The following is a 21,972-nucleotide window of genomic DNA, read 5'->3' on the forward strand; positions in this document are numbered from 1 at the left end:
CTTTCCATTGCCCCTGTGTGTTTGCTCCCTCTACACTTTCAGGGCACCTCAGCTGCTGCCTATAAAACACACACACACAAGTTTTGCTAAATCTTCAGTGTGCTATATCTATACTGTAGATACACAGTGTGCTTCACTTTGACTTTCTTGCCACTGTGGGAAGCTAGGCAAGAACTCAAAATGGCAAGGGGGCGGGACGGGGGTGGTCACAATCATGGTATAAAACGATGCTGTCTTGTTGGCTTGCTCAGCAGCTCCGACTCTGATAACTTCAGCTTGGAGACTCTCACCAGAACATGACACAGCTCCTGCCTTGGCCCTGATAGAGAAAGGAGTACTTCTACACTTCCCATAAACATCAGTTTGTGATGGCCAGAAAGTCTGCTGTAGCCAAATTGCTCACCCATCCTGAAGGCAAAATGCAGCCAGCATTTTTATTTGCAGCATATGGGCTAAACTTTTATTTATTTATTTTGCTGACAAGTTTTATACATATCATTATATTTGACAAAATTCTGAGTATTTTTTAAGAAAAGCAGACATAAAAAATACTAATATTAGCCCAAATTACTTGCTCAATGGGAATCCTGTCACCAGAAATAATTGATAAAAATGTATATACTACTAAAATTTCAGTGAAAATTATCAAAATTCTTTGTATTCAGCTCAAAATCAAAGAAAGAAAAAAGAAAAATCTGCAACTCACAAAACATTAGGTTTATCACACAATAATCAAGTTCCAAACTTATGCAATTTTAAAGAGGTATATATTAAACCCTAAAAATTTTTAAAGTGGTGTGTAGAAAGGGTCTATTAAGCAAATATGAGGTGCATTTTAACAGCCTTTAGTTTAGCTACATAATAGCTATGTATGCTCTTAGCACCTTGCTTTCAATGAAATATTTTATTTTCTACTGTTGCTTATATGTTGTTTGCTAGCTTGTTTTGTTTGGTTTGAAGAAGGGAAATAAAGAGGGGTTGAAGGGAGAAATTATTAGGCAATTTATTATTACAACTATACCTGGAGTATGTTGGAAACTATGTGGCCTTCACTGTCCTGGTTTCCCCCACTCTGCTTTCCAGCCTTCACTGGTTTGAAAGGGCAGTGATCACACTTCACTTTTTTCTCTCTCTCCAGCTTTTCATTTGTCTCCTGTCTGTAGTACATGCCAGGAGTCCTTCCCTAGGACCCACCTGCTTACAGCAAAGGTACCAAGTCACAAGCAGGAGCAAGTGAACCATTAGCAATAACAACTTGAAGCCTAAAGCCAGAAGGAGGGTATTAGAAAACTTAGAGGCCAAAGGTACCCTGTCCCAGCAAAGAAGAATAACATAATTTGTCATTGATCTTTCCCTGTGAGTGTCCAAAAATACAGTTCAGCCGGTGGTACTGCGGGTCAAACACAGGCCATCTCTCCTGCTTGAGACGCACTCATAGACAAAACCCAATGTATTTACATTTCTACCAAGCTGGAAAACTTGAAAGGAAATAGCTGGGTTTTTGAGAAAGATGGGACCAAATTCATCAATGTATCCCAAGGCAACCACCTCAAATGCAAGCCTTTCTACAAACTGTGTGTGAAGCTCATGAGTGTTTCAGTTTCCAGGACAATGTCCCAAAAGGAAGATACCCATATCATCTTTTTAGTTTTCTGTAGCAATAGATATTTCAATCAGGGAATACTGACATTCTGCTAAGTTTTCATACAGTTAGGGGGCAAAATTCTAATAGCCATTCAAACCCAACTTAACAAAAGATACTACGGTGGAAAGAAAGCCATACTGAAAAGGTCAGACTTTGTCATATATCTAATAATAAACAATTCATATTTGGACTGGGTTTTTCATTTTTTTCTTTATGTAAAAAGCATCTTTAGGTTACCATGTGAAATAAATATTACTTATTTTATGATAAATATGTAGATCTTTAAAAGACTATTATAACTTAAATGAGATAGAATATAGGAAAATGCCAAGCATACTGCTGGATAAATAGAAGGTACGTGTCTTAAAATAAGAATTCCAAAGGAAGTGGTTCAAGTCACATTTGTGTCCTCAATACTGAGCTCTCAAATTTTTCTGTAGCTTCCCGAACAGCCAAAAATTCTAATGTGTACTTAAGTAAAACCCACTGTTATATAAAATATAGGTCATTTTATTTGCTAAGCTATGCATATATAGGTACCCTCTGTGGCTTTCAGATATTATTTTAACAAATAACATACTATGAAAAATAGCAGTACATTTTTTCAACCTAATTGCCTTAAATTTTTAGTGTTCAGCTTACGAGTCTCAGTTTCTCCTTGAGGGAAATAGCTTCTTACAATGATTTAAATACACTGTCTGTTTGGGGAGGGTTTTGTCTCTTTTTCTGTTGCCATATATTTACACTTGTATCATCATCATGGGAACATTCAACATGGTAGTCCATCTCCGTGCTTCAAATATTTGCAAACCTGTGGACCCATTTCATGAAGTGAGTCATAGCCAATTTGGCTCCACAGTTGATGTAACTGGCCCCTTATTAACTATATTATGAATACCAAGGTTTTGTCATTAAACAAGTGTTTTCCTCATTAAATATTTTGTTTTGAAAATCTAGAGTATAAATTGTCATCAGTAGATCTCATTGGAGACTTTTGTTTTGCCTTATTTTAATGTTATTCTTACTGATCAAGATTCATAGAGGGCTAATTTTTCATGTCAGTGTATTTAAAATTTGGGGTAATAAAATTGAGATGAACCCCCATATCTTGTGATGATGAGTGATGACCAGGGGAGTCCATACAGGACAACACCCTGCACACTCAGCCTTGACTCACAACTGTAGCAACTCTGGCCAAAGCTGGCTGACTGCTGTGGAAACAGAGCGTAGTGACTCTGACATTAAAAACAAGCTAAACTGGAGGTTCTTCTAATGTCTCCACAAAAGAATTCCCAAGGTATATTCAAACGTTCTTCTTAGAGGATCTAGTTAGTCATCATTGGAAAAAAATAAAAACTATACTTCAATTTTAATGAATTTTCATTTGTTTAATTAGCTTGGAATAATTATTTTGAAAATGTTTAGTTGGGTGTAGTTTTGGGGAGCTGGCTGCTCTTTGTGGGGGTTGCTTAGGAATTTCATAAAAACTTTAATAAAACACATTACTTGGTTTGGACTTTCAATTCATTATAATGCTTAAAAACTAATTCATGTTCAAAGTCATAATTGCATGACAATTTAGCTCTTATTACTATTTAGTTATAGCCTAATGGAGACTGTATCCCTCTGTTTTCTCAAAACAATAAAGTTCTTAGTTTACTTAATAGTATTCTGACAGGAAATCATGCTGCCCAACCAGCTTTAAGTGTGCCGATACCTGTCTCTGTGTAGTTTGTACCAAACTTCCATGTTGCCTATCATGTGACTGCTGCATCCCGAAGCTGCCATTGTCATCGTTTCTCTGCTGTGGTGTCATGTGCATAGGCCATGATGGGAACATGGCTGGGAACTACTTCCTGGGCATCGATTCCACAAGGTCTGAGGCAATGCAATAACACTGTAGTGCAAGCGGCTCACTCTGCAAATCCTCTTCACCCGTGTTCTTTCCTACAAATGCCGAAGCAGTGTTTTTAGACTTGTAATAAAAATCTGTGTCATATTTACATAGTCAAACTATGTCGAGTAATTCAGTTTTAAAATGCTGCCTACTAAAAAACTAAAAAAAAAAAAAATATCGGCTATTTTTCCCATATAAGTGCTCTAATTCTCTTCTGCTGTCAATATAGGCCTGTCTCAAATGGTAGCTCTCGTCACTATTATATGTAAGGTATGAGGAGGGTACTGTGATGGGATTTTACCTGCCTAACATTAGCTGATAAAACTAAAGACTGGACTATCATCCTCAGAAGTGATCCATCTATTGCACTCCAGTATTCCAAAACACCGAATGTGGTACCCTTGGTGCTGGAGTGCTTGCCTAGTGTGTGCAAGCTGTGGGCTAAACCCTGGCATCAGAAAACTAACAAACAAAAGTTGATATCTGCAAAAATAATGATTATGTTCATTATGTATTGGAAAAAGTGGGGAGGGGGGGAAAGGGGAAAAGGGGGGGAATGGGAGAAAATAAAGGAGAGAGAAAAGCAGCAATGCAAACAAAGGAGGAGCTAATGATTATAGTGTATGTTAATGAAAAAATGATCAGCTTTGGGAGGTATGTACACTCAGGTACTCGTGTGTTTAGGATCAGAAAGGGATCCTAAATTATCTACTGGGTTTTCCCCCTTTGGTTTACTAACGTCGTATTTTTCCATTTTAATTGTCTAACTTGGAAAAGTCTTTAATTCAAAATTTAATGCTAGAATTATAAGCTTATTGTTAAACTCAGGACAACTCTGTAAAGACTCATATTAATTTTATGAAAAATTATGATGAAGGTATTTAGTACTGTCAGTAATTAATACCTACAAAATGCCTTGTTGGGAGTACTCCTGGATGATTTCTCTATAAAACATATTAATATACAACCTGTTCTTTTTCTCTCCAGTTATAGAGAATTTAATTGGTGTAATGGCATCCCTAAACATCCCCCAGGTTACAAATACTTAAAAAAATATTTTTTAAATCTAAGGAGTAAAGTATCAGAAATTAAATACTAAAGGAGTAGTTCTTTAAATAATTCTATACATGTAAATCAAGTAAAACAGCTTCCTGTCTTGCAGCCATACATGGCATTAGGTTTGCAGATACAGTGCATGGTACATCATTCTTTTTACTACCTTCAGTGTCTTAGAGGGTTTTCCCACTAGTCTATAAAAGCTCTGAATGCTGCAAGGAAAAAGAAGCACAATCCGTATTTCATTTTAGGAGTTTCCAAATGAGTGGCCCTGCCCCATCTCCTCATGTAACAGTTGCATTCCATCCTATACTCTGTTGATTTTCAGTACAGATTCTCAATAGGGGCTGAAGCACATGCATAAGTAGCTAAGTCTTGTCTAGCCTCGTTCATCTGCCTCTACGTGCTTTAGTTCATTATATCTGCAAATGAGATGTTTTGGTTTCAGTTCTGTAAAGAGGATGTGGTTTAGAATATCCGTGTTTGTTTGGGTGTCCATCCTGCACCATTAATACAATGCCTTTTTCTCCCATTTAATGGTGTTTGTATCTGTGTCCCTGTATCTGCTGCATTTTAACTCCATAAAAAGAAAACATGATTTTGTGTTTATAGTTTTGTTCATCAACTCAGTAATTCTGCACCAGTCAGCATACTTCTCTGCATGTAGTAGTCTGTACAATTGTTCAACATCAAATACCTGTTTATTTTATGTCAAACTGTCTATAAAGTTGCCAGTCTTGTTCTCCATTTCAGTCTGGTAGAATAAGTGAGACAGAAAATAAATGTGTCAATGAATCATCTGTGTCATCTCCGTTCTCTGCATGAAACCATGTTAACATCGAGCATGGCACGAATGCTGTTCCCCAGCAGCCCATGGTAGCCTGATGCCCCATGGTCGATGGTGGAGGCAGGTGGTTGTTAGAGAATATGGGGAGGTCTCAAGGCCTAGGTCCTGGGGGTTGGATCCTTTGCCACTCAAAAGCAATCGCTTTACAAAGAAGACAGGCAAATGCCGCTTGCTTTACTCTCTTTAAAGAACCCAGTGCAGGTCCTGGAGAAATGGCTCAGCAGTTGAAAGTGCTTCCTGCTCTAGCACTGGACCCAAGTTTAGTTTCCAGTACCTATGCTGTGCAGCTCACAGCCACCTGCAACTCCAGCTCCAGGGGATTAGACCTCCCTTCTGATCCTGCAGCTACTAACACACACACCACACACACACACACACACACACACACACACACTCTAAAATAATTTCTTTTAAATCTAATGCAGGCAACCCTGCTAAAACTCTGGGGTAAAATCCTCAAAAGTCGCTGATATAGTCTCCCACTGTTATCCTAGAGTCAACTCAGGACAGTCCCTATGGGTAAATCAAGGCTTCACTTGGGACCTAGCACCAGCTTCGTGGGTATGTGACCTGTGGTACTCCACGTAAGTGCAACCCTTCAGAGAACAACCCCCCCACACACACACACACACATCTGCACTGAGATGATACCTACTTGTGACATCTTGAAATTCTTAGTTTTGGAGGGGATGCCTTATCGTTTCATCAGTTGTGTAAAAGGTAGGACTTCCCACCTATTCAGTTCTTCCAAAATAAGAGGCTAAGGAAATGAGAGACTTACATAGCGCTTCTCATACATTCATTTGCTCATTGACTCTTCATACTGTATTATCATCATCATCCCCATTTTATAGATAAGGAAATCAAAGCAGAAAGAACCTAAGTGCCTTGTTTAAGGTCACATAGCTAGGAAGGCCAGGGTTTGAACCCAAGTATGCTGTGCACTGAGGTACTTGACCTGGGCTATGCTGGATCTTGCTTTGTGCTGCTGCCTTTCCATCAGGGAAAAGCACTTTCTTCTGTTTATTAAGTTAGTGTTTGGGAAGTTCCTCCGGTTCTTTCACCTTAAAAACTATTACTCAATAACCTAAAAGTTTCAAGAATGATCACTTCTGAGAACTGCAAATCTCCCCAGCAAAACAGCCCTGTTCTTGCTGTCAGACACTCACGCATGTTAAATCAATAAGATAGCTATAAACTTTAAGTAAAATATCACCAGTGGACTTGCGCTCCCAGCAGAGAGCCTGGTCTCTCCAGACTCCTTCTGAATTAAGAAGAAAGGAGAGAAGAGCGGTACTGAGGAAGATGTCACTGGGCTTGATGCTCCCCTCCATCATCCCTCTGCTTTAGCTCAGAAACTTCCACACATTCTCCCTAAAATGACAGCATACATGAGTAAATGCCACCATAGTTGTATCTTGATTTAAAAGAAGAAAAAGCTCATCGATTCACATAGGTAGACATGAGAGTTTGGAGCTGGTGTAGAGTGCCTCAGTACTAGACTCTAGGAATTGGACAAGAAAAGGAATGAATGCTGTTCTTTCAGGGTTCAGTGTCACAGATGGGGGGAACAGGGGTCCCTAAAATGTCCACTGTCCCAGCATCCTTCAGATTTGATATACCACCCTCTGGATAAAGTACTTATAGTCATTGTCTTAGTTAGGGTTTTTATTGCTGTGAAGAGAACCATGACCATAGCAGTTCTTATAAAGAAAACATTTCATTGGAGAGGCTTACAGCTTCAGAGGTTCAGTCTATTGTTGTCATGACAGGGAGTATGCAGATATGGTCCTGGAGCTGAGAGTTATGTTGCTCAGGCAACAGGAAGTTGACTGACAGTCACACTGAGGGAAGCTTGAGCAAAAGAGACCTCAAAGCCTGCCCCCACAGTGACACACTTCTTTCTACAAGACCACACCTACTTCAGCAAGCCATTCTAATGGTGCCACTGCCTTTAGGGATCATTCTCTTTCAGACCACCACAGTCATACTCAAGGACCTGCACCCAGAGTAGGTGACCTGTTAACATTAGGAAATTATAAATCTCCAAGTAAACATCTCTGTTCTATCTACCACACTCTTCAGAATTCTGCTTTTTGAAGATTCAGGGAAAACAGATTAAGACAAAAAAAGAGAGAGAGAGAGAGTTCTACCAGAGAAAAATGGAACAAAACCTGATTGCCAAATTTCCACCCGAAATGTGTTCCCTTCTCAACGCTCCAGTCCACCCTATCCATCCCCCACTCCTCCTCAACCTTAGAAAATAAGTTGTGCAGGGCATGATTTGGGAAACAAAAAAGATGGAGGTGGAAAGGGAATAATAGCATGGCTCTAAGAGAACTAAAATAAGATTTTCTTCCCTCCCTTCTCCACCGTCCCCCATAGTCAAGCTCGTGTAAATAGATGGGTTTAACAGAGTGACTCAGATGGGTGCAGAGCAGCAGAGACTTCTAGAGCCAAAATGGTGAGCACTGCTCACTTCTGGCCAGGGCTCTCTTAGTCCCGTTAGCTCCATTGAATGTCTTCTAAAGATAAAGATAGCCAGCATTCCTGGCCAATGCTTTAGACCTTAACTAGAAGGGTGGTCTAATGAAGACCCTGATCAATGCTGTTACTTTGATGCCTCTGATTGGCTGAAACGTGTGTCCCCTCCTCTGACTGGGATTTGTGGTTTCTCAGGGCACACAGTGATGCAGAAGGTATCAGCTGAGAACAGGGGCTATCAGAACTCTTCCCAATGTCCAGTGCAGTTGAAGCCATGTGTCTATAACACACAAATAGTCTAGATGGGTGGGGAGTGCCTTCAGAGGAGAACTACGGGGAACTCTCTGGCCCAATGAAAGAGAATGGGAGAGATTGAAAAAGAAAGTTAACCCAAAAAGCAGCAGTGTGTTCAAGGACTTTTTAAAAATGCTGTCACTTTACGGGAAGGCAAGAATAACACTCACATAACTTACCACTGTTTTGTTCTTACCGATGTTTAATTCTTAGAACAATCAGCATCCAGTTAATTCATGCTACATCTTTCAGTGCTGAGTACTAGTCTCAGACTTAATACCAGAGACCTAAGACTCATGACGTAAGGAACCTGCCACCAAAGAGCTTGTAGGCAACATTGCAGGGAGAGCAAAAGTCAACACAGGTATTCAATGCTATTGACTCCTCTGTCCTTTTTCATGTCACCTCTGAGCATGCCTTCCACTGACTTAAGACCCAGCCTTTTTATACAACACCCAAAACAACCACCTCAGGCAATCAGAGAAGCTAATCCATAGAGCATTTGAAGTGTCTTTGTCTCTACAAGGAAGACAGGTTGCAATACCTCTGTCTGCAGCAATGATAATTGCTGTGGCAACTGGTGGACTTTGGGAGCCCATTCTGTGCCAGATACTATCCTAAGAGTTCTATGGTTCTGCTGTCCCCTTTGGTCCTGTCTCTCAGAAGCAGTTGGCTAGCGGGACACTTCAGCAGTCATGAATGAAGACACATTTGGAGGAAATGTGAATAAACTTCAGGATGAGGAAATTAGGTGCCCTTTAGACAGAGCCTCCGTGGTGATGGATGTCTCACATTAGCGATAAGGACAGAACTGGTGAGATCGTCTTCCCAGGATGTCTTCAGAATTAGGATAGATACTCATGCAGCTGAAATGAGAAGCACAAACCTGTCGGGATGAAGGAAGATGAGGCAGATGACCTTTCTGTGTCCTTTTCATTTCTGAGATTCTAGAATTTGTGATGCTCCGGAATCAAGTTTATTTTTTTCCCTCAGCTAAAAGTCTGTGCTGAATTGTCTTCATTAAATTACCCCTTGCCATTAGTACAGATGATAAAGCTGAGGGGGAGGCAAGAACTCTGCAAAAACACATTTGAAGCTTCTAATAATCACATATCCACATTTTTTTCAGGAACAAAATTCCTGTTTGGAGAATTATGCACCCAAAGCTCTCAGAAACAAATGGCAGACACAACAGAAGGCTACATCCAAGAAACCCAAGCAAACCCTGCACCACGTGTAGTAAACGAGTTTGAAATCCCTCTGTGAGGATGGAGACAAATTAATGAGTGTTTGCCACTCGTACACACAAACTGATTCTGAAATGTCAATGGTTTTAGAAAGAAATAAAAATAGGAATATTAGACTATTTTTAATTTTAAGAATTCAAATCATGGAGCTGAAAAGATAGCTTGGTGGTTAAGAACACTTGCCAATCTTCCGGAAAGCCAAGGTTTGATTCTCGAAATCTGCATGACAACTCACTACCACCTGTACCTCCAGTTCTAGGATTTCCAACGAACTCTTCCAGCATCCTTGGCCACCAGGCAGCACACACATAGTACACAGACATACAGAGATAAATGCAGGCAAAATCCATACATATAAAGAATTTTTTTAAAAAAAGAGTTCAGATTCTTGTCTAAACAGAATTAAGAAAAACATGACTTATTTAACATTTGATTTTAGCAAGAAAACACTACTATAGAGTAATTTCTCAAAAAACTGCAACTTTAAATCCAAATTCCAGTCAATTTCTCAGGCATTATGTCATGACTCGCCTACATCTACCCTTAAACCTATTGTTTAGAGGATAAAGTAAGCCTTTTGGCCTCTGCCTGCATAGGGAGGGTGACGGAGACACTAGAATTCCAGTTGCCAGTGGCCCACTGACTCGTTACTCGAATCACGTGTTCTTTATCACACTTCCCCACTCTATTTCCTCCATATTTTACCGTGCTCTGAGCTTTTCTTGTCCAGCTGATTACTTCTCTCGTGCTTCTTTCCTACTCCCATGATCCCACGGCAGTAAGAACTTCTCGCAGAGCCTACCTACCTAATTTGCCCGATCATCCCACGGTTTCGGCACTGGGATAGGGCTCAATACTATGTATTGAATGATGAAGGCATAAGTCGCAAAACAATCGCACACCAGTTCAGATTTATGGATAATAAAAGGGTTCTTTATTGAACGGGAAAACTTACAGATGACTGTCCTAGACAAAACAGCCCTCTGAGCGAACAGGAACAGAGTGTAGCAGCCGAAAGTGGGAGCCGGAAGCAAGAGAGCGTGCGCACGGTTAGCACTGCTTTTTATAGTATAAGAGACCACGCCCAAGAATGTGCTCCTGCAACAGAATGAAGAAATGAAAAAGAGGCAGGAGGGAAAAGCTGTTATTCCAGAAAGAATCAGAGCAGGGAGAATCTGAAGAAGTCTGGGTGAATGGTTCAAAACTCAAGACTATAAAAATGAGGAGAAAGCAGGGCTCTGGGAGGTGTCTGTGCAGAGGAATGTCTTTTAAGGAGGAGTGGAAAGCTGGGCTTCTCACATTATACAGGGCCTTAGGGGGAATCACCGAAGGAGAAAAAGAAGCAAACCCTACCTTCAGGAACCTACAGGAAGACATCCTGTGGAGGGTCAGCTCTTGAAAGAGGTGAAGTCAGCACTGAGTGGAAATGCAGGCAGGGTGCGATAGCACTGCCGGAGGTATAGACATAGAACACGGAGGGTTCAGAAGACACCATGAGGCATATAGAATGTGTGCGGAGGACATTCTGAGAAGCAAAGAAAATAAGGCACCTAAGTTAAAGAGCACTACAATTAAAACATGAAATGTCCGGTGTATTCTGAAAACAGTCAGTTCTTCACAGTATGCATGAGGTGTAGAACTCTTGTGTGTCCGTCAGCTTTGGTCACTGTGATGCCACACCTAGGGACAGCTTGAAAGAAAGACTTAATTTGCCTCGTAGTGTCAGAAGTTACAGCCCATGGCTGCCTGGGCTAGCCTCATGATGTCCGTGGTCAGAGTGTGACAGAGAGAGGGGAATGCATGGTGAGGAAGGCTGCTCAGCTCACAGTGGTGAGGACAGGGAGTGGGCTGAAGATAGACTGGAGACCAAATATAATGTCAATGGCACATCCTAGGGACCATTTTATTCAAACAGGTTCTACCTCCTAGAGTTTTGGGCACATCCTTATCAAGCTATGAATCTATCAGTGGCTTAATATGTTGATAAGGTCAGGGTCCTCGTGATCTAAGCACCTCCCAGAGTGTACCACCTCTAAATCCTGGAAACCATGCCTTCAACACGTTAGGCCTTGGTTTCATATCCAAACCACATCAGTGCACAGGGCCTTGAAAATCATATAGAAGTCATTTTAATTTTCCTCTATGTGAAGTGAGACTTTTTTGAAGAAACAGGTATCACAATAAGACATGAAGAGAACAAGGCATCTGAAAAAGAAAAGAGAGAGAAAATTCGGGGGGGGGGGAGGGAGTCTGTGAGCACTTCCTTTGTGGTAGGCATGTGTGCCTAATCTTACATCGTCTTCACAATCCCCATGTGAGAGAAGACAATGCTTCTGTTAACCCTTTCTAATCAAGATACTGAGGCTTAGAAAATGAGTCTTGAAAGCGGGAATACTATTTTGATAGTTTAGATAAGAAATACTGAGCATCTGAGCTAGGACCCAGAGAAATGGAAAGAAAGGATGCTCCTCTAGAAAGTTGCTTTTTATGTGTGTCATACCCTACTATTTCCATTAAGTTTTTATATTGCAAGTGACAGCCCTCCCCAAATCACTCTTGCTCAAATAGTGAAGGGAATTACTAGCTCAAAAAATTGAAAATTCAATTTGATGCCAGTCTGGGCTTCACAGTGAGTTCCAGGATAGTCAAAGATACATAGTGAGACTATGTCTCAAAAAATAAACTAACGGGGCCTACAGAGGTGGCTCGGTGTTTAAGAGCACTGGCTTCTCTTGCAGAGGACCTGGGTTCAGTTCCCAGCACCCATATAGTGGCTCACAATTATACCTAACTCCAGTTGTAAGGTAACTTATGCCATCTTCTGAACTCTGTAGGAAACAGACATGCACATACATACATGTAGGCAAAACGCTCATGTATAGAAAGTAAAATAAATAAATTTTTTTAAAAATACCCCAAAATCTGAAAATTCAGCAAGAACTTGACATGTGATCTATTCTCTGACTTAGGCTGTGAATGATCTTCATCCCACTGCACCGCCATCTGAAGTATCGGCTTCACACGCAGACGTGAGGGTGATGCTGGCGATTCCAGACTATCACCCATCACTCAGAATAACAGCCTTGGTTCACAATTCATAACTTGATACAACTTTGTGGTTCACTTTTAAGAAAAATAATGAGAAGAACAAACTTAGGTAAAGGTGAAAGTTTCTCCTCTTTCTTTCTCTCTCTCTTCCTTCCTTCCTTTTTCCCTCCCTCCCTCCCTCTCTCCCTTCCTTCCTTCCTTTCTTTCCAATGACCAGAGCAGTAGATGATTATCATTCTTACAATTAACATAGGAGAGGATATAAATAATATTACTTTATAATAGACCTCTCAGGTACTCTATTAATGAGTTCATATATATATATATATATATACATATATATATAATGTTCTTAGTGAATTTTCTTACTAGTTTCTGTATTTCTTTTTTTATTGGTTTTACTGAGCTATGTATTTTCCCCACTCCCCTCCCTTCCTCCCTCCTCCCCTTCTACCATCTCCCATGGTCCCCATGCTCCCAGTTTACTTAGGAGATCTTGTCTTTTTCTACTACCCATGTAGATTAGATCCATGTATGTCTCTCTTAGGGTCCTCTTTGTTGTCTAGGTTCTCTGTGGTTGTGGACTGTAGGTTCATTTTCCTTTGTTTTATGTCTAAAAGCCAATTATGAGTGAGTACATATGATATTTGTCTTTCTGGGTCTGGTGTTTTCTAGATTCATCCATTTGCCTGAAAATTTCAAGATGTCATTAATTTTTTTCCTCTGTGTAGTACTCTATTGTGTAAATGTACCACATTTTCCTTATCCATTCTTCAGTCAAGGGGCATCTAAGTTGTTTCCTGGCTATTACAAATAATGCTGCTATGAACATAGTTGAGCACATGTCCTTGTGGTATGATTGAGCATCCTTTGGATATATACCCCAAAATGATATTGCTGGGTCTTGAGGTAGATAGTTTCCAAATTTTTTGAGAAATTGCCATACTGATATCAGAAGGCAGAGGCAGGAAGAACATGAGTTCAAGGGCATCCTGGCTACATAATGAGTTGTTGAGAACTTCCTGATTTACAACATGACCCTGTCTCCAAAACTAAACATGAAAAGGAAGATATGGAGTAAAGTGGGAAAAGAGGAAGGGAAGAAAAGAGAGAAACAACCACAGACATGTGAAACTGTTAGAGTTGCTAAATCCTAGACTGTCACAAAGTATCATCCTTCAGGGTGACTATTAGTTAACAGATGCACCTCTGAAGTCGTTTTCCAATACTTTTGGCTGCATGCTCTTTAAATGACTCTTTATATGGTTTTGTAATCTTTTTTATGTGGAGAAAAAAGAAATTAATTCTTTCTTTCCCCTTTGTAGTTGATGATCTTTGTTTTTATTATTCCTGGCTTATGAGAGAATTTTTCTACTGTTTTACTACTCGTTGTGGATAATATCACTTTTACAGTTTCCACCACAGCTTCCTGCTTAGAAAGCTCAGTCCTTGGCCACCACTGACCCTAACACAAACCCTAACCCTAACCAGGACTGACGCAGTGGGCTCAGATCCATCCCACCTTTCGTGCACCCCACTCATCTCAGCAGGGAATAGATAAGCAATGAATGAAGTAGTCTCAGAGGAGTTTATCTTGGGACCAAAGACAGTGTCTGGATGCTCAATAATACTAACCAAGACTTGAGTGAATATGGTACATGCTAGTCCCAGACCTCTGACCATGACTCATAGCCTAAAAATAGAAAGTGTTTTTCACTCAGAGATCAAAAAGTGATTTGGAATGTCTGTGACTTAGGTAAGCCTTGTAGATTGAAACTGGCTTCACATGTATCTTACCCTAGAAAGAGTGGATCTCTGACTTTTGCTGTTTCCAAAGTAGGTGGTAGAAATGAAAAGGGCCAAACAATGCAAACCCAGTTGAAATCCGTGTTAAATGTGTTGTGCCTTGTACTTGTTCACATAGCAGGAATAAAGGAAAGTCACATGACCAAGTCAAAAGTTAGTTAAGAAGGAATTCCACTGTTTCTGGTGAGAAATTGGCTGTCAAGTTGGGAATTCTCACTTCCCTACTTATTTTTAAATTTTTATTTATTTATTTCTTGAAATTCAGTATGGCCTGGAACTCACTATGTCAACAGGTCAGGTTTTGAATTTGCGGCACTCCTCCAGCCACTTCCTCTTACGTGCTGGGATTACAGGCACGCACCAACACAACCTACTGGAGTTCTCTTTGGGATGTTTTTCTTGTTGCTTTCAAGATGTATTTCTTTGGTGTTCATCATTTTTTATGATGAGCATCTTTATGGAGTTCTACTGCTCTCTACTTGGACTTTATAGAACTTCTCATGTGAGTGTGAGGCTTGTAAGTACAGGAAGCAGTTTAATATACTAGGACATGCCCCCCCCCGCTAGGATTTGAGTTATGCAACATTCCCCCTGTAATAATATCCTTTCTCAACCCACAAATACTGTGTGCACGCACACCCCTCTCCAAACAACATTCCTAGCAGCTTTGGAATCCTCTCAACCTCCCACTTGCAATGGGCTGCACATACTCCCATATCTGAACAATACTACAATTAGCAATCAAACTTAAACAGGTTTTATTCAGTATTCTCCTTCAAGGACTTGGAAATGAATCTCCATGTGGCAGTTTCAATGATAAATATCCTTCATGGTCTAGGGCATTTGAATGCTTGATCCCCGATTGCGGAGGCTTAGGAAGTTAGAAGCAGGTCACTAGGGGAAGATTTTGAGAGTTTAAAGTTTCCCAGTGGTTCTCAACCTTCCTAATGCTGTGACCCTTTATCACAGTCTTTCATGTTATGGTGGCCCTTTTAGGTATAAAATTATTTTTATTATTACTTTATACCTGTAATTTTGCTACAGTTATGTATTGTAATATAAACATCTGTTTTCTGATGGTCTTAGACAACGCCTGTGAAAAGGTCATTTGACCTACAAAGGGGTCTTGACCTACAGTTTGAAAACCACTGCACAGTGCACAGTTTCATGTTTGGAGTTCACGATGTGAGCTCCCAGCTTCTGTTCCTTCTGCAATGCTTGTTATCATCACAGACTCTTATTCCCCTGGAACTGCCAGCCCAAATAAGCTTTTCCTTCTGTAAGTTCCCTTGGTCATGGTGTTTTGTCACAGCAATAGAAAAGTGATTGACTTACTGCATGATACTCATCAACCTTTCGTTTTCACTTTTTCCCACTGAAAAATCATCCCACCCACTACCTTAAATGGAAGAGAAGCAGATACATACAAGAGAATGTTACAGTGTTCCAGGAACTCAAGCAGAAGACAGGAGGGAATTAGAACCAATAATCTAGTGAGATATAGGAGAAAAATAAGGATGCACACACAGTGGATGAGGATCCCACAGTAGGTGATGCCCCAGGTTAAGCCACAATCATGGCTAGGATAGTACAATACTGGATATGATGATACTAGCTGGAATCTTCAAATAGGTAGAGAGCTTTTGTTTGACATTTTAAGGAAAACAAAATGCATTGAACTCGAAAACATGCATTTCTCACCTCTGTTATATATAAACTTGGAATCCTGGTAGTCCTATCCTTCTATGTAGATTTGACCGTAGGGGGAGTTGGTGTTTGTTGGAAGATTAGAGATTGGAGCATGTCTAGCAGCATTGCTGGTCTTAACCACTAGATGCCAGCACCACTCCCCATTGGCAACAACCAAAAATGTCTCCAGCCTAATAACAGAGGAATACTTACCTAAACCAAAGCTCCTTTAATTGTGGGTCATGACCCCACGTGGAGTTGTGTGACTAAATGAGGCTCTTGTAAAATACATGACAACAATAAGAGGCTTCTGAGAACTCCACTAGAAAATAATCCAAACTGAAACTCACACGGAATCTGAAAGGTCTCTGTGCCTCTGTGTTGCATTGGGACTTCAGGGCACGCGTAGCTTTGAACTCACAATGTTTGCATTGCGCATGCCCTCATACCATGCAACAAACTCAGCCTGCAACACTTCAACTCAGATTCGAGACTACTGCATGTTATGAATTGCAAGGATTTTTGCTGCGCATGGAAGTTTTTTGTTCTGTTAGAAACACGGTTACGGCTGGGCGGTGGTGGCGCACGCCTTTAGTCCCAGCACTTGGGAGGCAGAGGCAGGCGGATCTCTGTGAGTTCGAGGCCAGCCTGGTCTACAAGAGCTAGTTCCAGGACAGGAACCAAAAAGCTACGAAGAAACCCTGTCTTGAAAAATCCAAAAAAAAAAAAAAAAGAAAAAAGAAAAAGAAAAGAAAAAAGAAACATAGTTACGTAATTAAACAAAGGCATTATTTCTCAGCATATATAAAATTCGTATAAGTTTGCATTGTATTGCATCATTAGAAAAACACCCATCTCGTTTAAATTTGCATTCATCTTTCTTAAGTGGTGAAATTATATGTATACCAAATAATTATTTTTAAATAAATATGTTCATAATTTACTGTCAGTAGACATTTGATTTATATACTTTTTTTCTTTCTTTCTTTTTTCTTTTCTGGTTTTTCAAGACAAGGTTTCTCTGTGTAACCCTGACTTTCCTGGAACTCACTCTGTAGACCAGGCTGACCTCGAACTGAGAGATCCTCCTGTCTCTGCCTCCCTAGTGTTGAGATTACAGATGTGTGCCACCACAACCCAGCTCATATACATATTTTATATACCTAAAGTCAGATAAAAAAATTCCTCCTGAAAAGGGTTTGTGGGAAATGTTTAAGAAGCCCTTATCTAGATTGGGTAATAACTAATTGAGTTGTTGGTCCAATGGGTCCCATGGGAACCCCCAAAAGTTCCAGGCTTTTTCAAAGACTGTAAGTTGCTCTCTACAAATGATAGCAAGGTCACATTGCAGAAGCCAGCACCCACACAACTCGTTGAACATGGAGAGGTGGTGTCTACATAGAACCTTCACCCCTACATTTTAGTGTCTTTGGTACAGGAAGATACTCTGCAGCATGCTACCAAAAGAGAATGTAAACACCAAGTCAGCCACAAATCCTTTGATCTGCAGTCGTGTCCTGCTCGCAAGACATGCTGTAGCGATGGTGACAGGAAGACTAGGTACAGCCAACCAGTGTCTGATCTGACTCAAGATGGAAACCAGGACTAGACAGCCCGGGGACCTAGGGTAAAACCAGACACTACAAAAAAAAAAAAAAAAAAAAAAAAACTACTACTGTTCTAAATAATAATAATAAATAAGATAAATGTAGCAATAAAATGACTCCTAATGGCATTCTGCTATACTCAATGACCCTTCCTCCTTCAGCAGTTGGGAACAAAGACAAGAGTCCCACAGACAGACATTATGCAGAGTGAAAAACCTAGGAACACTCAGCCCTCACTGGGATGTCGCCATAAAATTTCTCTTCTCAGAGTTCAGGGAACCCTGAAGAAGAGGTGATGAAAAGACTTTAAGAGCTAAAGGAGGTGGGGGACACCAAGAAAACATGAACCTCTAAGTCAATATGATCAAAGCCCACATGAGCTCTCAGAGACTGAGGCCGCATGCACAGGGCTGCACCAGGTCCTCTGCATACATACTGTAGCTTCCAGCTTAGTCCTTTTATGAGATTCCTCAGTGTGCAAACAAATGGGTCTTTGACTCTTATACCTTCTCTTGGGCTGTTTTCCTTCTGTGTGTTTGTCTTGTCCATCTCTGATATGACAGTTTTTGTTTTATCTTATTATATTTTATTTTGTTATATTTTATTGCTATCCCTTAGAAGCCTGATTGTTTTCTAATGAGAGACAAGAAAGGGAATGGATCTGGATAGGAGGGGAGGAGGGAAGGAATGTGGCGGAATAGAGAGAAGAGAAACCATATGTATTATATGAAGAAAAAAATCTATTTTTAATGTAAAAGGGAGAAAAAAAGAATAAGCATACGAAAATTAATTTTTTAAAAATTCTTTTTTTGAAAAAACCCTCATCTAGACTATCAGACAACAAGGAATAATATTCAGAATGACAGGATGAGTTTCTATTCCATGTTGAACCTCTTTCTGAATTCAATGAAGATCAAATGTGCTTCTTCGGGGTGAATTTTAACCAGGGAAGTTAACACCGTTTAGAAAGAGTCAGCTGGAAGACAAGCGCTGACTGATTTCTTGGCACCCAGCCACTTGTTAAGTCAGCCGCACTGTGCACATTTCTGCACTTTGTACTCTATCTCACTTCAATCAGCTGTGTCATTCTGGGTGCTGGCCTGTGGGACGGTCACCTCCCAGCCACTTGGTCTGAACGGTTTTGTAGACCTAGTCCTTTCTCTTAAACCCGCTGGAAATGACCCTGGGAAGCTCCCAAGTAGTGAGACTCTGAAAGAAATTTCACAAACAGCCTAAAAGTTCTTTTTTGTGGAAATGAAAAACTTCACTCTCACAGAACAAGCAATCAAGCATTATTCTCCAAAGAGCCATTTCCTCTCTGTGCGCACAAAGCCCATTTCGTAGTCTTCATAAATGGAAGTGTTTTATAAATGAGAACCATCAGAAGGACCACACTAGCATTCAAGAGGGAAGCAGAAAGCCAGAAAATAAGAGTCCTAGAAATGGTGGAACAATTCCTTCAGCTCTGAGAAATCATCTGTATTGCCTTTCAGTTTGCAAGTGTGTGCATGTGTGGGTATGTGTGCACACATGCTGTGCTTGCGTGCATGTGTGTGTGTGTGTGTGCACGCACGTGTGCATGTTTAGAGTGGAACCTAGATCCTCCTGCAATTTAAGCACATGTTGTAGCATGAAGCCTCGTGTCTAGTACAGGATACAATCTTAAAGACACCAAGCAATCCCAAACCCAAAATATTATTAACGGTTTAGACACCCGCAACACATAGGGGGAAGGAAAAGAAGAAAAGAAACTGATTTAAATTTATGAGGGAAAACACTGCTTCTATAAATTAATTCTTTTATTTATTCATTTGTTTAATATCTCGGCCACACTTTTCCCTCCTCCCCTTAAGATTAATTCTTAATTTGTTGAACCAAGATACAAAGACTTAAAATGAAGATACTGTTGTGGGGTATCTATGCACCAGAGAAGACTGCTCAGACATGGGTTTAAGCCAACAGAAATCTTTATTAGCCCACTTGTGACAACACTGGGTGTTTGGGAGTCCAGTGAAGCCCCAAGCCTTTCTCAGGGTGAGCTTTTAATCACACACAAAACAAACAAACAAACAAACAAACCCATATTCTGGGCTGATACACTTCAGTTAGCCAGAAGTGGCACTACAGAAGCCAAAAAGCAAGGTTAGTACATTTAGAGACTGTCGTAGAACTACGGACTTCGACGATTTAGATCTTTGTTTCATTTTGGCAGGTGGTGCTGTACTATGCACTGAGTTTTAAGGCCTCCATGGTACTTCCGTGATGGAGTGAGTTCTGCTAAGGTCTGAGGTTTATTTTTGCAAACGATAAGAGTGACACACAGTACCTGAAAGATCTACAGCAAGAATCTAGTTCCCGTTAGAAGTGGGTGGCAGGCGGGAGAGACGGCTTAGCCCTGAAAGGCTAGACTCACAACCAAAAATATAAAGTCGGGTGGTAAGGGTTCAGTTAAATCCCTGAAACCGTGTGTGACAGCTACTTTTGGTTGTCAACTTAACTACATCTAGAATTAACTAAAATCAAATACTGGAGGGCACACCTATGAGGTACGTTTGCTTAGTTTGAAATAAGTAGGTCCTCTTCTAACTAAGCCAGACCTTTGAGGTAGGAGGACCCACATCTTTATTCCGGATCTTGGGACAGGACGGCAGACCTTTGATCTGGTTCACACCTTCCACTGGAAGCCTATATGAGGTCATGGAAGCTTTTGCTCTTTGTCTGTTTGCCCTCTCTTGCTAGCAAGACCATTCCTTCAACTGGTATTAGAGCCTACTTCTTGAGGATTCTAGCAAAAACTGAAGACCAACTGAACATCCAGTCTTGTGGACTGCACAACCAATGGATTCTGGAACTTTCCATTCACGGTCATCCCTTTTTGTTTATATGTATATATACAGAGAGAAATTCATTCTATAAGCTCTTCTGCTCTAAAGGACCCTAATACAACATGTAGAGATGGAAAGAGAGCACTGACAGTTCTCCCACCTCCACATACAGACTGTAGCATATCTCTCTCTCTCTCTCTCTCTCTCTCTCTCTCTCTCTCTCTCTCTCTCTCTCTCTTTCTTCCATACACACACAACAACAACAATAATGAAATTATAATAATAAAAACATGGAAACTCATCGCACTTTCTATAGTGGCCCCTTCTCCAGTAGCCTCTTCTCAACAGAGTGATTTCCAAAAGCCTCCTGAATATGACCAGACTGGGGATCAGCTTCGTACTTTGCCCAACCCTGAATCAGTAACTACTTGAGGAAATACCTAGGTTAGACAGGCCAGAAGTGGGACACTGGGCTTGAAGAAAACCTTTCCACCCAGGCACAGAGGAAAAGAGTAGGAATTGCCTGAAGAAAATCAATATGCCATTCCTAAAGACCACAGACTGGAAGGTGAGCAGGGAAATTGCCATTTATGCTAGGTTAATAGCTTCTGTTTTAGGCAGCTCTCTTCAATGGTCATTGAAAATAAAGATACCCCAGTTTTCTCCTTTATCCTTTGAATGTTAACAGGCCTGAGCATGAAGAACCTTCCTTCTTTTCTCTTACTTCAAAGCCATTAAGAGAAACTCTTTTCATCTGAGAATTTGGAGTTATTTACCTTCAAAAAATAAAAACCAACTTCACCTGTTGAGAATGTTGTGTTTGGTGTTCTGGGTCTAGAGGACAGCTAATGTTGTTGTCACCTTGATAGACTCTAGAGTACCTGGCCTTCTTGCCCTCCTGCACCCCACACACAAAGCTGGATGGGTTTGGTGACCCACTGTGATGGCTAGTCTATTGTCAAGCTAGAGTGATCTAAGTAGAAAGAACCTCAATTGGGATAATGCCTCTACAATACTGGCCTGCAGGCAAACCTGTGGAACATTTGTTTGTTGGTGACTGACATGGGAAGGCCCAGTCCATCATGGGTAAGTGTTTCAGGGGTATATAAGAAAACAAACTGAGCAAGCCAAGAAGTCTCCAAGTTGGTGAGCTTGTATATGACTCCGGCTCTAGCCAACCGGTCCAGCTGTATAGTGGAAACCCTGCTTCATCACATGGTGGTTCAATGGATACACACGTATGCCAGGCACATGAGCCTCTTAATCACAAACCAAACCTAAATGCCTCTAGAGGATCTGAAAAACAAAGCTGAGCTGGATGGAGGTACAGATGCTATTTCTAGTAGCATAATATGCAAAGCACGGTTTGTTAGAAACTTAAAATTTGAGAATTATGCAGATCTTATAGAAAAAAAGTCAGACATCAGTGAGTCGGGTGCAGTTTCAGAACTTGGAAGACTGAGGCAAGATAACCACATGGTCACAGACAGCCCGAGCTACATAGCAAATTCTTGTTATAAAAAAGTT

This window comes from Chionomys nivalis, chromosome 16, assembly GCF_950005125.1.
Source record: "Chionomys nivalis chromosome 16, mChiNiv1.1, whole genome shotgun sequence".
In the NCBI taxonomy this organism is placed as follows: Eukaryota; Metazoa; Chordata; class Mammalia; order Rodentia; family Cricetidae; genus Chionomys; species Chionomys nivalis.